Source organism: Chelon labrosus (assembly GCF_963514085.1).
Source record: "Chelon labrosus genome assembly, chromosome: 4".
NCBI classification, from domain to species: Eukaryota; Metazoa; Chordata; class Actinopteri; order Mugiliformes; family Mugilidae; genus Chelon; species Chelon labrosus.
The window spans coordinates 23,725,203-23,736,197 of record NC_140340.1 but is presented as its reverse complement, the minus strand read 5'-3'; positions in this window follow the sequence as shown (position 1 = coordinate 23,736,197).

Here is a 10,995-nt window from a genome sequence, read left to right as displayed (position 1 = left end):
TAGCTCTTTTTAGTATTTGTATCCCCAAAGACGAGATAAATAAAACGTAAAAAAAAAAAAAAAAATGAATACATAAAATGCCTTCTATTTAAATCCACATTTATGTTTCAGAGTATTAGACCAACACTGTGCACCAGATGGTCACAATATTGCTGCTTTTACTTTGACTCACAAACCTTGTTGCATGTTATCCTCCCTTGTTTATTCAGTCTCTTCATGCCCTTTATTCAGAACAATTTTAATGTTTCTGTTTAGAGTAATTTTCTGAGATAATAAACCTGATTTACTGACTGACTCACAGCAGCCATCATTACCGGATCAAAGACGCAGTTTTACGTACTAAAGATTTTTTTGTTTTTAGTTTTGCACACTCAAATAACAGTTCTTGTCAGAGTACCATCAGTGGAAGAACCCTGACTTCTGTGAACTTGTTTTTTCCAGTAGATCACTTGAATATAGACTAGTCAGAATCCCAGTTGATCTTGAGAGAATCTCCTAATGAAGTACAACCTTTAAAAGGGCAGTTTGCCCACAGTCCTTAGGTATTGCATGCACACTGCCACTGAACACCAACCTCATGTCTCTGAAACAGTGTTTTCTTTTTTTTCTATACAGCGGTCAGGGTGGCCTAAGTAACCCATAAATGAAAGGTCACAGGTTTGATCTTTGCAGTAGCTAATGGAACCATCTCTGAAGCGCCTTTGAGTGAGACACTAAATACTGTAGCTGCTCGTTGCACAGAAAAATATGAACTGAACTTTTCAATTGTTTGTGCTATAAATAAACAACAACATTTGAAATGCCGAAGATAATTTTAATTGTTCTGTTTATATGATACATTATCTTTTCTGGGACCAAGGCATCAAAATAGCTTGAAATTCAATCAAAGCTAAACAGATTTTTTAGTTTTCGGAAACAAGAACAAATCCTGAGAACTGATGTATTTTGGCAGTCCAGGATCTGCTTTTGTCAAACACACAGCAGGCCGTTTTCAAAAGTTCTCTTGTGAAGACTTTGAACTGTAATTCTGGCAGTCTTTGTTTTTATGGCAGATACTCTTATTGTAGCTAGACGTCAAACACAGACTTTGGAATAGACTGCTGAAATGTCAAAAACAAGCAAGCAGTCTGTCAAAAAAATAAAAAAAAGGCATTTGTTTTTCTTTAGTTCCAACGGAGATGGCTCTATTGAGATACAAGGTTTTAATTTGCTTCCCTCCCCACACATTTAGCAACGATGGAATCCCTCGAGTTATTGTTAGGGCTCCACATTAAGCCTGGTCGTAATTTTTTATTTAGATGTTTTGCAGCCGCAGCCTTTTTACAGGGTTGGACAGAGTAAACTGTGGCCTGTGGTGAAATTAGAACATGAGAGACATTAAGGGAGAAATCTTACTAGTCTCTGAAGCTTGTTGCCTCGGTCTGCATTGCTGACGGGAGGTTCCCGTCTGCTTTGGGACTTAGCTGTTCTGAACATGTTCAGAGGAAGATTCAGTGGTTGTCCTACTTCCGTACATTTACGTGAAAACATAAGCAACTGGAAAAGCACCCACTGTTTGAAAGGCCGATGATATGCTGTGAATAGATGGGGTTTCAGAGTGTAGTGGGAGTCCTCTTTGTCTTAAATGTAAGATCACGATGAAAGTAAGGGGTTATCACACCTAAAGTTAGTTTGCTTTGATCCATATCTTTTGATGAGTCTGTGACATGTAGCTTTGGTTTTTGTTTTCACACAGAGAAAAATCAAAGCAAACCAAAATGCGTCACCATAAACCACTTAAGTATATTTACTCCTCTTACTCTACAGATGTGTTTGGAGTGGGAGTCAATACAGAAAGAAAGAATTTTTTTCTCTGATAGAAACATTTGGCATTTGCTTATAACTGTCATAATGTCAAATGTCTTGAAAAAGCTAGAAAATACCACTGCTGCACAGTTTGCAAGTAGTGTAAAACCCGGATCTTTTGAGGGATTCGGATCGGTCTGAGTCACTCACTTGTATGAGCCGGGTTTTGCGAGTCACTTGAGTCACTTGAGTCACTTGAGTCACTTGACCCAAAATGGCCCTATTGCGAAAGAAAATAATGAGGACAGGGTCACTACTACGAAATAATATTTTATTTTCTTATGGTCTAAAATGTATGTGGAGTGGATGCAGAGGCTATTAATTCACTCACGTTAAGTTTCGTTTCTCTGCCGACCGAGTGAATGGCTGCTCTCGGTTAAGCAGAGACTCATGAGTGGCGGATCCGCAGCGGATTCGTGAGTGGCGAATCCGCAGGATTCATGAGTGGCGGATCGGACTCATGAGTGGCGAATCAGCAGCGGACTCATCACTTTGCTACTCATGAATCCCTGCTGGCTGAGTGCAGGTGGCGCTGCTAGTGGTCAGGTCGAGTAGTACATTTTGTAATCTCACTCGGCAGAGAAGCAAAATGTGCGTATGTTTGAATGGTGCCGTTTATTGATTATATATTAATCAAATGTGGTAGGACTCAACTGAGCCGATTCAATAGACGTCTAGATTCATGATTCTTGAGTCTTCTTTGGTGGCCGATTCAATGAGTCGGATCCCGAATCTTTTTTCCACCGCTACAGTTTGCAAACACAATATGCTGCCTACAGATTGAACAGGGGAGCTGTCTAGCTCAAACTTGTATGGTACACCTAGTAGTCGGGCCAGATCAAGGTTGGATCACACAATCTCTCCCTCATTTCTGTGGTCCAAGTTTGCTTTGTCACCACTCTCACTGTTCGCTATCATTGTTTTGATATTCCCGCTACTTCCCATCGTCTTCTGAGGTTATTTCCTGTCTCCCACCCTCTCTAAATCATTGGCTGTTAGTAACACGTGTTTGCAGTTGGGTCGGTAATCAGTTTACATGTCGGACTGACTGTGAATGAGGTCGGGTCTGTTCCCCTTACACGCTTGCAGATTTGCGTCTTTACCTCATCGCACACCAACAGATTTCTGTGCCAGCTACCCGTGCTGACTGCCCCCCAACTAGTGTAAATTGGTGCTGCCTTTGCCCAACTGGGAATCGTGGGTAAAGTCTGTCAAAAAATCTTGTAGTGTGTACACAGCTTTAAGGGTCGTGAGGTGGAAGTGTTGAAACCTGCACAAATTAACTGAAACAACGGGTCAGACGCACAACAGTTTGATTTAGGTGAAAAGAATGTTGCTGCTTCATTCAATCATTTTTGTTTGTGCTAACACAAAGCTGGATGATGCTCTGATGAGTTGTAATCATGATCTCCACAGTGTTTCTTAAATGCCCCACAGCAGCAATTAAACTCTGTCAAAAAGTCTAAGGAAGTGTTCCTCCAGCCAGAGGCAGGGTGCACCCTGGATAGGTCGCCAGTCCATTACAAAGCTAACGAGTTGAAATCATTGACATGACATGCACACCTACAGCCAATTTAAATTGACCAATTAACGTCACATGCGTGTCTTTGGACTGTGGGGGGAAACCGGAGCTCCAACCGAAAACTCATGTCGGCAAAGGGAGGACACTTCTGACTGACCTGGCTTCTTTGAGGCAACAACAAATTACTCTTGGTGCGCTGTGCACGTCACAAAAATAGATGGTCCGCACCTATACTGGCCCCAGTGGCCTGTGATGGTCCACAAAATGCAACCTTCACTGTCTGCCCTCTCCGTACGGACATGTGCGTCATGTGCATAAACCTTGATAGAATTAATGCGGTTTTAGCATTTCAGCTGAGAAGTGACAGGTTATTTACATATCAAAACAGATGGTGTTTGGTGCTAATGTACAGGTTTATCAAAGCTGTTTAGTGAAAACAGCTGCTACTACATCTGGAGAGGTTGCTGATAAGAGCAGGGAGGGTGAACCAGACCACTAAAGTTGAGGGTTGCAAAAGAAAAACAGCTGTGAGAAAAGCTCTGTAGAATATTTGTTAATCAGATTGACTGGACACTTCCAAAGGTCAAAATGACCATGATTCCTAGGAAACTATTCCTTTTTTTGTGATTAAAATGATTCATTATGAACAAATGTGCTGCAAGTCTCAGTGTTACGTGCCCACTCTCGGTAGGCACTGCTGCACATCACCCCATCATTTTTACTTTTTTGTTTTATAGAGGAGTGAACTCAAAAACCATATAAACAACTCAGTGAAGTATGCACACACCAGAGGATTAGAGTCCAAAAAACAATTAGGTGAATGGCCATAAAAGGGTCTGCACGCTCACCAAAAACAATAATGGTATTTTGATCTGTGTTTCAGAAATGCTTCATTGCACGCATTTCCTGAGTCTCAAAGCTAAAGAACGAGGTAAATCTTTAGTCAAAAGGAAAGTCATCAAGGAAATGACAGAGTGGAAACTTTGTTGGTACTCACAGGTGCTGTTTTGATCAGGGATAATGGGTAGAACAACTTCTCTGCAAACTGTTTACAATAAATGCATCTACCCGCCGCTCAACAAATAATAATTAAATTCTTAATGGTTCATGTACACTGCTGCATGTTTAGTGAAACACTGCAAAACATCTCAGCAGTATGTCAACAGCAGTCTCTCTGGAGAACCAATTTATCATCCTGTTGAAGGCTGCAGGTTCCCCACAACTGAGTGCCATCACAGTAACTGGAGTAGGTTATTAAAACGCCAAGCTGCTGTTTCTCTTTTGACTGACAGATATTTATTTAGCCTACAGACACACACTTAACCAGCTGCTGACAGACTGCCACTAAACACATTGTTAGCACACACTTAACTTCATAGATACACAGTTGGAGACTGATTTGGTCATGGAGGGTGAAGCTTTTTCTTCCCCGTGGTGGTTTTTCACCAGCAGTCAACAAACAAAATTGGCTCCAGGGCCCTGCAGTAGTACATGACATTATTTTGAAATTTACTTTTTATTTTTGTTTTGTGGTGGAGTCTGCATACCTGCTCCGTGTGCTCCACTTTGAAAAGGCAACTAAGCCGGTCCTTTGCACATTCATCCTATTTGTTTGAATATTCAGTGTACATGGAAAATTAGGTCATACTAATTCAAAACAGTGAATGGAATTTAGCACGAATGAATCCTGTTTACAATTTAAAATGTTGCTGGCTTCCACGAAAGGGAAAGAGAACAGCCTGAAATCAAGCAGTAATCATCGACATGCCCGATGACAAACCATTCATTTTAGGTGATGGACCACTGTTAATCCCACTAAACAGCATCCATGAGGTGATCAAGAGAAGGCATAGACAATGACATTGACAACATGCGGCGACAAGCAGCATAAACTGTAATGATAATAAAAATGTGAAGTAGTTTCAGTATTTTTCAGCAAGAATGATGAGAGACCCAGTTCCAGGAGGAAATCAGAATGATAACTGTCTCCCAGCTCAAATGTTCCTCTCAGAAATTATGTTTGCGTACTGAAAATATCTTGTCCAGCAAATGTGATGTAAACAAATCAAGTCAAAGTGGTATGGGGACTTTACAAAGCGCAGGACTTTGACACTAGAGTCCCATAAAGAGTATGTTAGGGTTAGGCATTACAAACATTTTGGTTAAGTTTGGCAAAAAGCTGCAAAGCATTGTTCTTTAATTCACAAGTATTACCAGGAGCAGAATCTTTCATTTGCACTGACAAACACTGCACTGCATAAACAAACAGCACTGGGAAAAAAACCCTCACAAATGAAACAGCAAAGATGGCTGTTTGGTGAGTTGGTATAATCTGTGCTTAGCTGTTGTTCTGTTAAATCCTTCTTCTCCTGTGTTTGTCCTCTACTTTTGCATGTAGATAACTTATTTGTCTGGATGTAACTTTCATTTGTCGTCCAAACAGTTGGATGACAAATGAGGGTATAGGTTTAGTGTGAATGTACAGTAAGAAAAAAAAAACTACATACGCTAACTGTAACCATTTCCCAGACACACTGAGCATGGATGAATAAAACCAGCAACGGAAGGGGGATTTAAAGGCGAGGTCAAGCAGAGTTTTCTTGCAGGAATGTGTGAGCATATATGTGAAACCATTTCAGACTGTGTTTCTGTGGCTTTAATCCTCAGTCAGATAAAGAGCTGTTGTGGTGGTTTGGAATGCGTCTGCCACCGAGGTTTGTTTTGTGTGTTCTTTGATGCTGCTTTCATGCAAAATATTGAAAATAGATGGTAACTAAAAATGAAACTTTATTGTTCCTGAAGAAAGTTATAATATTATTGGCATATTATAGAGAGTACACAAGATTCAAGACATGTCAGGATGGTTTACTCTATGTCTTCCCCATAATCCCCTTTGGTTTCTTTCTTTTATTTTTTTATATTTTATGTTTATTATTATTTGAATGGTATTATTATTATTAGTGACTGTAAATCATAGTTGTGTTAATGCTAGCATATTTTATGCAGCCAACTTTGCATTTATTGCTGAGCTATATTATCAGCCTTTTAAAATGAAAACAATTAAGTCATCCCATAAGAAATAATTTATATCAATGGTTGTGAAAAAGATTCAGAGATACAGTACACAGGGAAACTTCACACAGAAAGGCCCCAGCATCAGTGCTAACCACCACTCCACCGTGCCGCCCGAACATTAAATCTTTGTATCATAAACCAGAGAAGGGTATGGTTATGGAGAACCAGTAGCAGTAAACTGTCATGTTGCCATGAATGAAATAATGAATCAGCGCTTAAAAGTGAGAAGAGTGAGACTATAAAGGCAGTCATCCACTTGTGTTTATTATGTGAGGCCCACACAACTGGTGAATGACTTCTTTAGGTGGACAAACTTCCTTCAGCTTCTCAATTGTTTACATGGACACTGAATAAAATTATGTGTTTGCATGGCCCAAAACATCAATAAGAATAAAACTTTCTTTGACATTCACAAAGTGGCTCTTGCCACTATAGAGCATCAGAAGATGAAACTTTTTAGAAGAGTTTACACTACCCCTCTAATCCAGTTCAAGCTGTTCTGAGGAGGTCACATGACACGTTTCCAGATTTAAACAGTTTATAGCAATTAACTGATGAATGAACTAAACTAATATTTGTGCTATCATGATTTATTGCACCTGTTTTTTTATTGCCATAAATGGGGAGGACAAGGCAAAAATGTCTTCCTTAAACCTTTTGACCACAATATTGAAAGCATACTATTGTCTAAAATTATCAGTGAATTGTATTGTGTAGCATAAAGGCATCTTAACTGGAAAAAAGGGCTTGTAGTTGGGAAGAGCATAAGTTTAGGTTTGACATAGTCCCTTAAATCAGTTACTCTAAAAACATTCTTGAAACCCACTAAATGGGGTCTGTGGTAGCCTAAACTTTTATACATTTGTAAGAAGACACTTCTGGCAACACCAACAGGGAATAAAAGCCTTTTCTGATTCTATTTTCCCATGGTTTAAGATCAAAATCTGATCATTTGAGGTAAGAATGGGAGGACATGGAGGGAAATTCAGGAGGAAACAAAGGACAGCTGATACACAGAAGACAAGAGAGACGGACAGAGAGGAGGGAAGGAAAGAGTGAGAGTGATCAGTAAAGCAGTCCTGCACATGAGAAGAGAACCAAAGAGGCCATGACCACAGGGTAAATGTGCAACAGATGCTCTGGGTGTGTGTGAGAGTTATAGGCTGTTTAGTGGCACGCCATGGCAACGCAAGTTTATCTGCACATCGTATCTCTGACACCCAACTCTGGACTGCTCTCCCTACAGACTGGTCGGACACAGAAGGGTTACACACACAGAGACACATAAAGGGACAAAACGACACACAAACATGGACAAATGAGGTATTCAGTGTTTTACATAAATGGAATGTTTTAATCAGACTAGGATGCAAAGTATTAAAGTTATGACTTAAAGCTACTGCAAACTTCGTCAAAAAGTTATTTTAGGTATTTCAAATTGACGTAACTTTGATGTCTTCTTTTGCTTTTACCATCAGGGTCAGATAAGCACCTGGAAATACTGCGTAGGGTATCTGGTCTACTCTCCACCCACAGGTTCTTCCTATCAGGAGCTCCAAGGGAGTTTTCAACACGCAGGTCATTTTCTATCAAGATATGAGAAGCACGCAGCAGCGATAAAAGCCTCCACATGCAGGACTGTAGCTCCTCCTCTACATTTTTACCTACAGCATCTTTGGGCATCAAGAAGTAAACTCGGGTCACTGTGATGAAACTTGTGATGAAAAAAATTGCAAATAAAAAAAGTAAGAATAATAATTACTTAGATTCACATATTTTGGTAAATGAGAAATACAAGTAAAATCACAAAAATAAAGTATCAAAGTATTCTGGTATAAACCTGTTGCGTTTGAAAATGTATTTGAAGGCAAAATTGATAAAAGGTACAAAGGACAAGTGACTGTAAGTTTTAGAGTCTCTGATGCAAATCTCTCTTCACTCCTATTTCCTGCTATTTTTTTTTTCTCTGTCATGATTGGTTCCAAAATTAATATATAAAAATACAATTTAAAAATGAACACATGTGTATACACGTGCACTCAAACACGAGCACTCGATGGAATGGAAGAGACACCCCATCGTTAGAAAAACACATCCATTACTTGAAGCTTTGAAACAGATACTGTACTGGAGAACAGTCGGCTGTGTTTATTTTCTGCCTTGATGTGCAGAGATAAAAGAATGGAAGAGTTTAAACTGACAGGTGCTCAGTTTATACTAATGGACTCTTACGAGTTATGGCAGGGAATGAAAAGAAATGGGAACCCCTGAGGCAGGTATATAGGCTGATATAAAGTATACGTGGAGACGGAGGAGCACAAACACACGGCATCGTTTTTCTGTCTCTGCAGAGAACGATAAATTGACTTATATCATTTTCTGGAGTTTCACACAAACCCAGCTTGTGTATACCTTGCCTAACTCTAACAGCAACCTTACAGTCCATCTGGAATTCCAAAACAGATTAAATTATTTTTTTTTTATTCTACACACAACACCCCGTAACGGCAACAGATTTTATTTATTTATTTCTTTTTTTTTTGAGATTTTTCGCAAATTTCATCTTACAGGAAGAACATGCAAACTCCACACAGTAAGGTCCGAGTCTACTTGGATTAGAACCCAGAATCTTCTCGCTGTGAGGCATCAGTGCCAACCACCACACCACAAAAACAACTAAGAAATCACATGTACATAAGTATTCACAGCCTTTGCTCAATACTTTGAGCAAAGGCTGCAATTACAGCAATTACAGCCTCAAGTATTTTTGAATATGATGCCACAAGCTTGCCCATTCCTCTTTGCAGCACTTCTCAAGCTCCTTCAGGTTGGATGGGAAGCGTCCGTGCATTTTCAGATCTCTCAAGGACATTCACAGAGTTCTCCTGAAGCCTCTCCTGAATATCTTGGCTGTGTGCTTAGGGTCATTGTCCTACTGAAAGATGAACCGTCGCCCCAGTCTGAGGTCAAGAGCGCTCTGGAGCAGGTTTTCATCCAGGATGTCTCTGTACATTGCTGCATTCATCTTTCCCTCGATCCTGACTAGTCTCCCAGTTCCTGCCGCTGAAAAACATCCCCACAGCATGATGCTACCACCACCATGCTTCGCTGTAGGGATGGTATTGGCCTGGTGATGAGCTGTATCTGGATTCATCCAAACATGATGCCTGGTATTCACGGCAAAGAGTTCAATCTTTGTCTCATCGGACCAGAGAATTTTGTTTCTCATTGTTTGAGAATCCTTCAGGTGCCTTTTGGCAAACTCCAGGTGGGCCGCCATGTGCCTTTTACTAAGGAGTGGCTTCCGTCTGGCCACTCTACCATACAGGCCCGAATGGTGGATTGCTGCAGAGATGGTTGTCCTGCTGGGAGGTTCTACTTTATTCACTGGAGCTCTGAGTGACCATCAGGTTCTTGGTCACCTCCCTGACTAGGGCCCTTCTCCCTCTGTCGCTCAGTTAAGACTGCTGGCCAGCTCTAGGAAGATTCCTGGTGGTTCCGAACTTCTTCAGTGTATGGATGCTGGAGGCCACTGTGCTCATCGGGACCTTTAAATCAGCAGACACTTTTCTGTACCCTTCCCCAGATTTGTGCCTCAAGACAATCCTGTCTCAGAGGTCTACATATAATTCCTTTGACTTCATGCTTGGTTTGTCCAGTATCACTGTCAACTGTGGGACCTTAGTCATGAGCTCAATTTTGAGCTTCATGGCAAAGGCTGTGAATACTTATGTGCCTGTGATTTCTTAGTTTTTTATTTTTAATAAATTTGCAAAATTCTCAAAAACAAATGTTTTCACATTATCATTACGGGGTGTTGTGTGTAAAATTTTGGGATGAAAAACTGATTTAGTCCCTGTAACATAAAATGTGGAAAAAGTGAAGCGCTGTGAATGCTTTCTGGATGCTCTGCAAGCTTCATATGAGTCTTGATTCTATAATGAAATGATGTGTTATTTGGAGCTGACTTTGGTCAGTTTAAACAGGTTTACATGTCCACAACATGAGTAATAAAGCTTAGGTGAAAGTAGGACAGGTGGCGGTGAGGAAGATCTCTCATTTGATGATCTGTTCCCATTTGTTGAAATTGAGTTATTGTTCCATTTCCTTATCTCTTCCTCTTTCACTTCATCTACCTCTAGAGCACAACCAGCGACTAGACTGGGCAGGGTTTTGTCCCTATGTCCCTATGACATTTTTTGATCTTCTTCTTTGTCTTCAGAAGAAATTGCTTATTAGCCATAGTCACATTTTGGTCATTTTTATCTTTCATACGTTTGATCTACAAAAGTCATTATATTTTTGTCAACTTTTAATTATTACATTTAGTCACACTGCAACTAACACCATTCATTTTTCCAGCTATTTTATGTCGTCTTTAGACAAATTAGAAACTTCTGAGATAACTTGTCTGCCAGTGCAATTGAGAGGATAGTACTTGTCACTATTGTTGTGGTAATTTAAGAACAAACAATGAGGTAAAACCATTAATGGTGTTGAAGAAGATAAATATTAAATTGCTGGCTTGCAACTTCAATGGCTTATTACTTTGT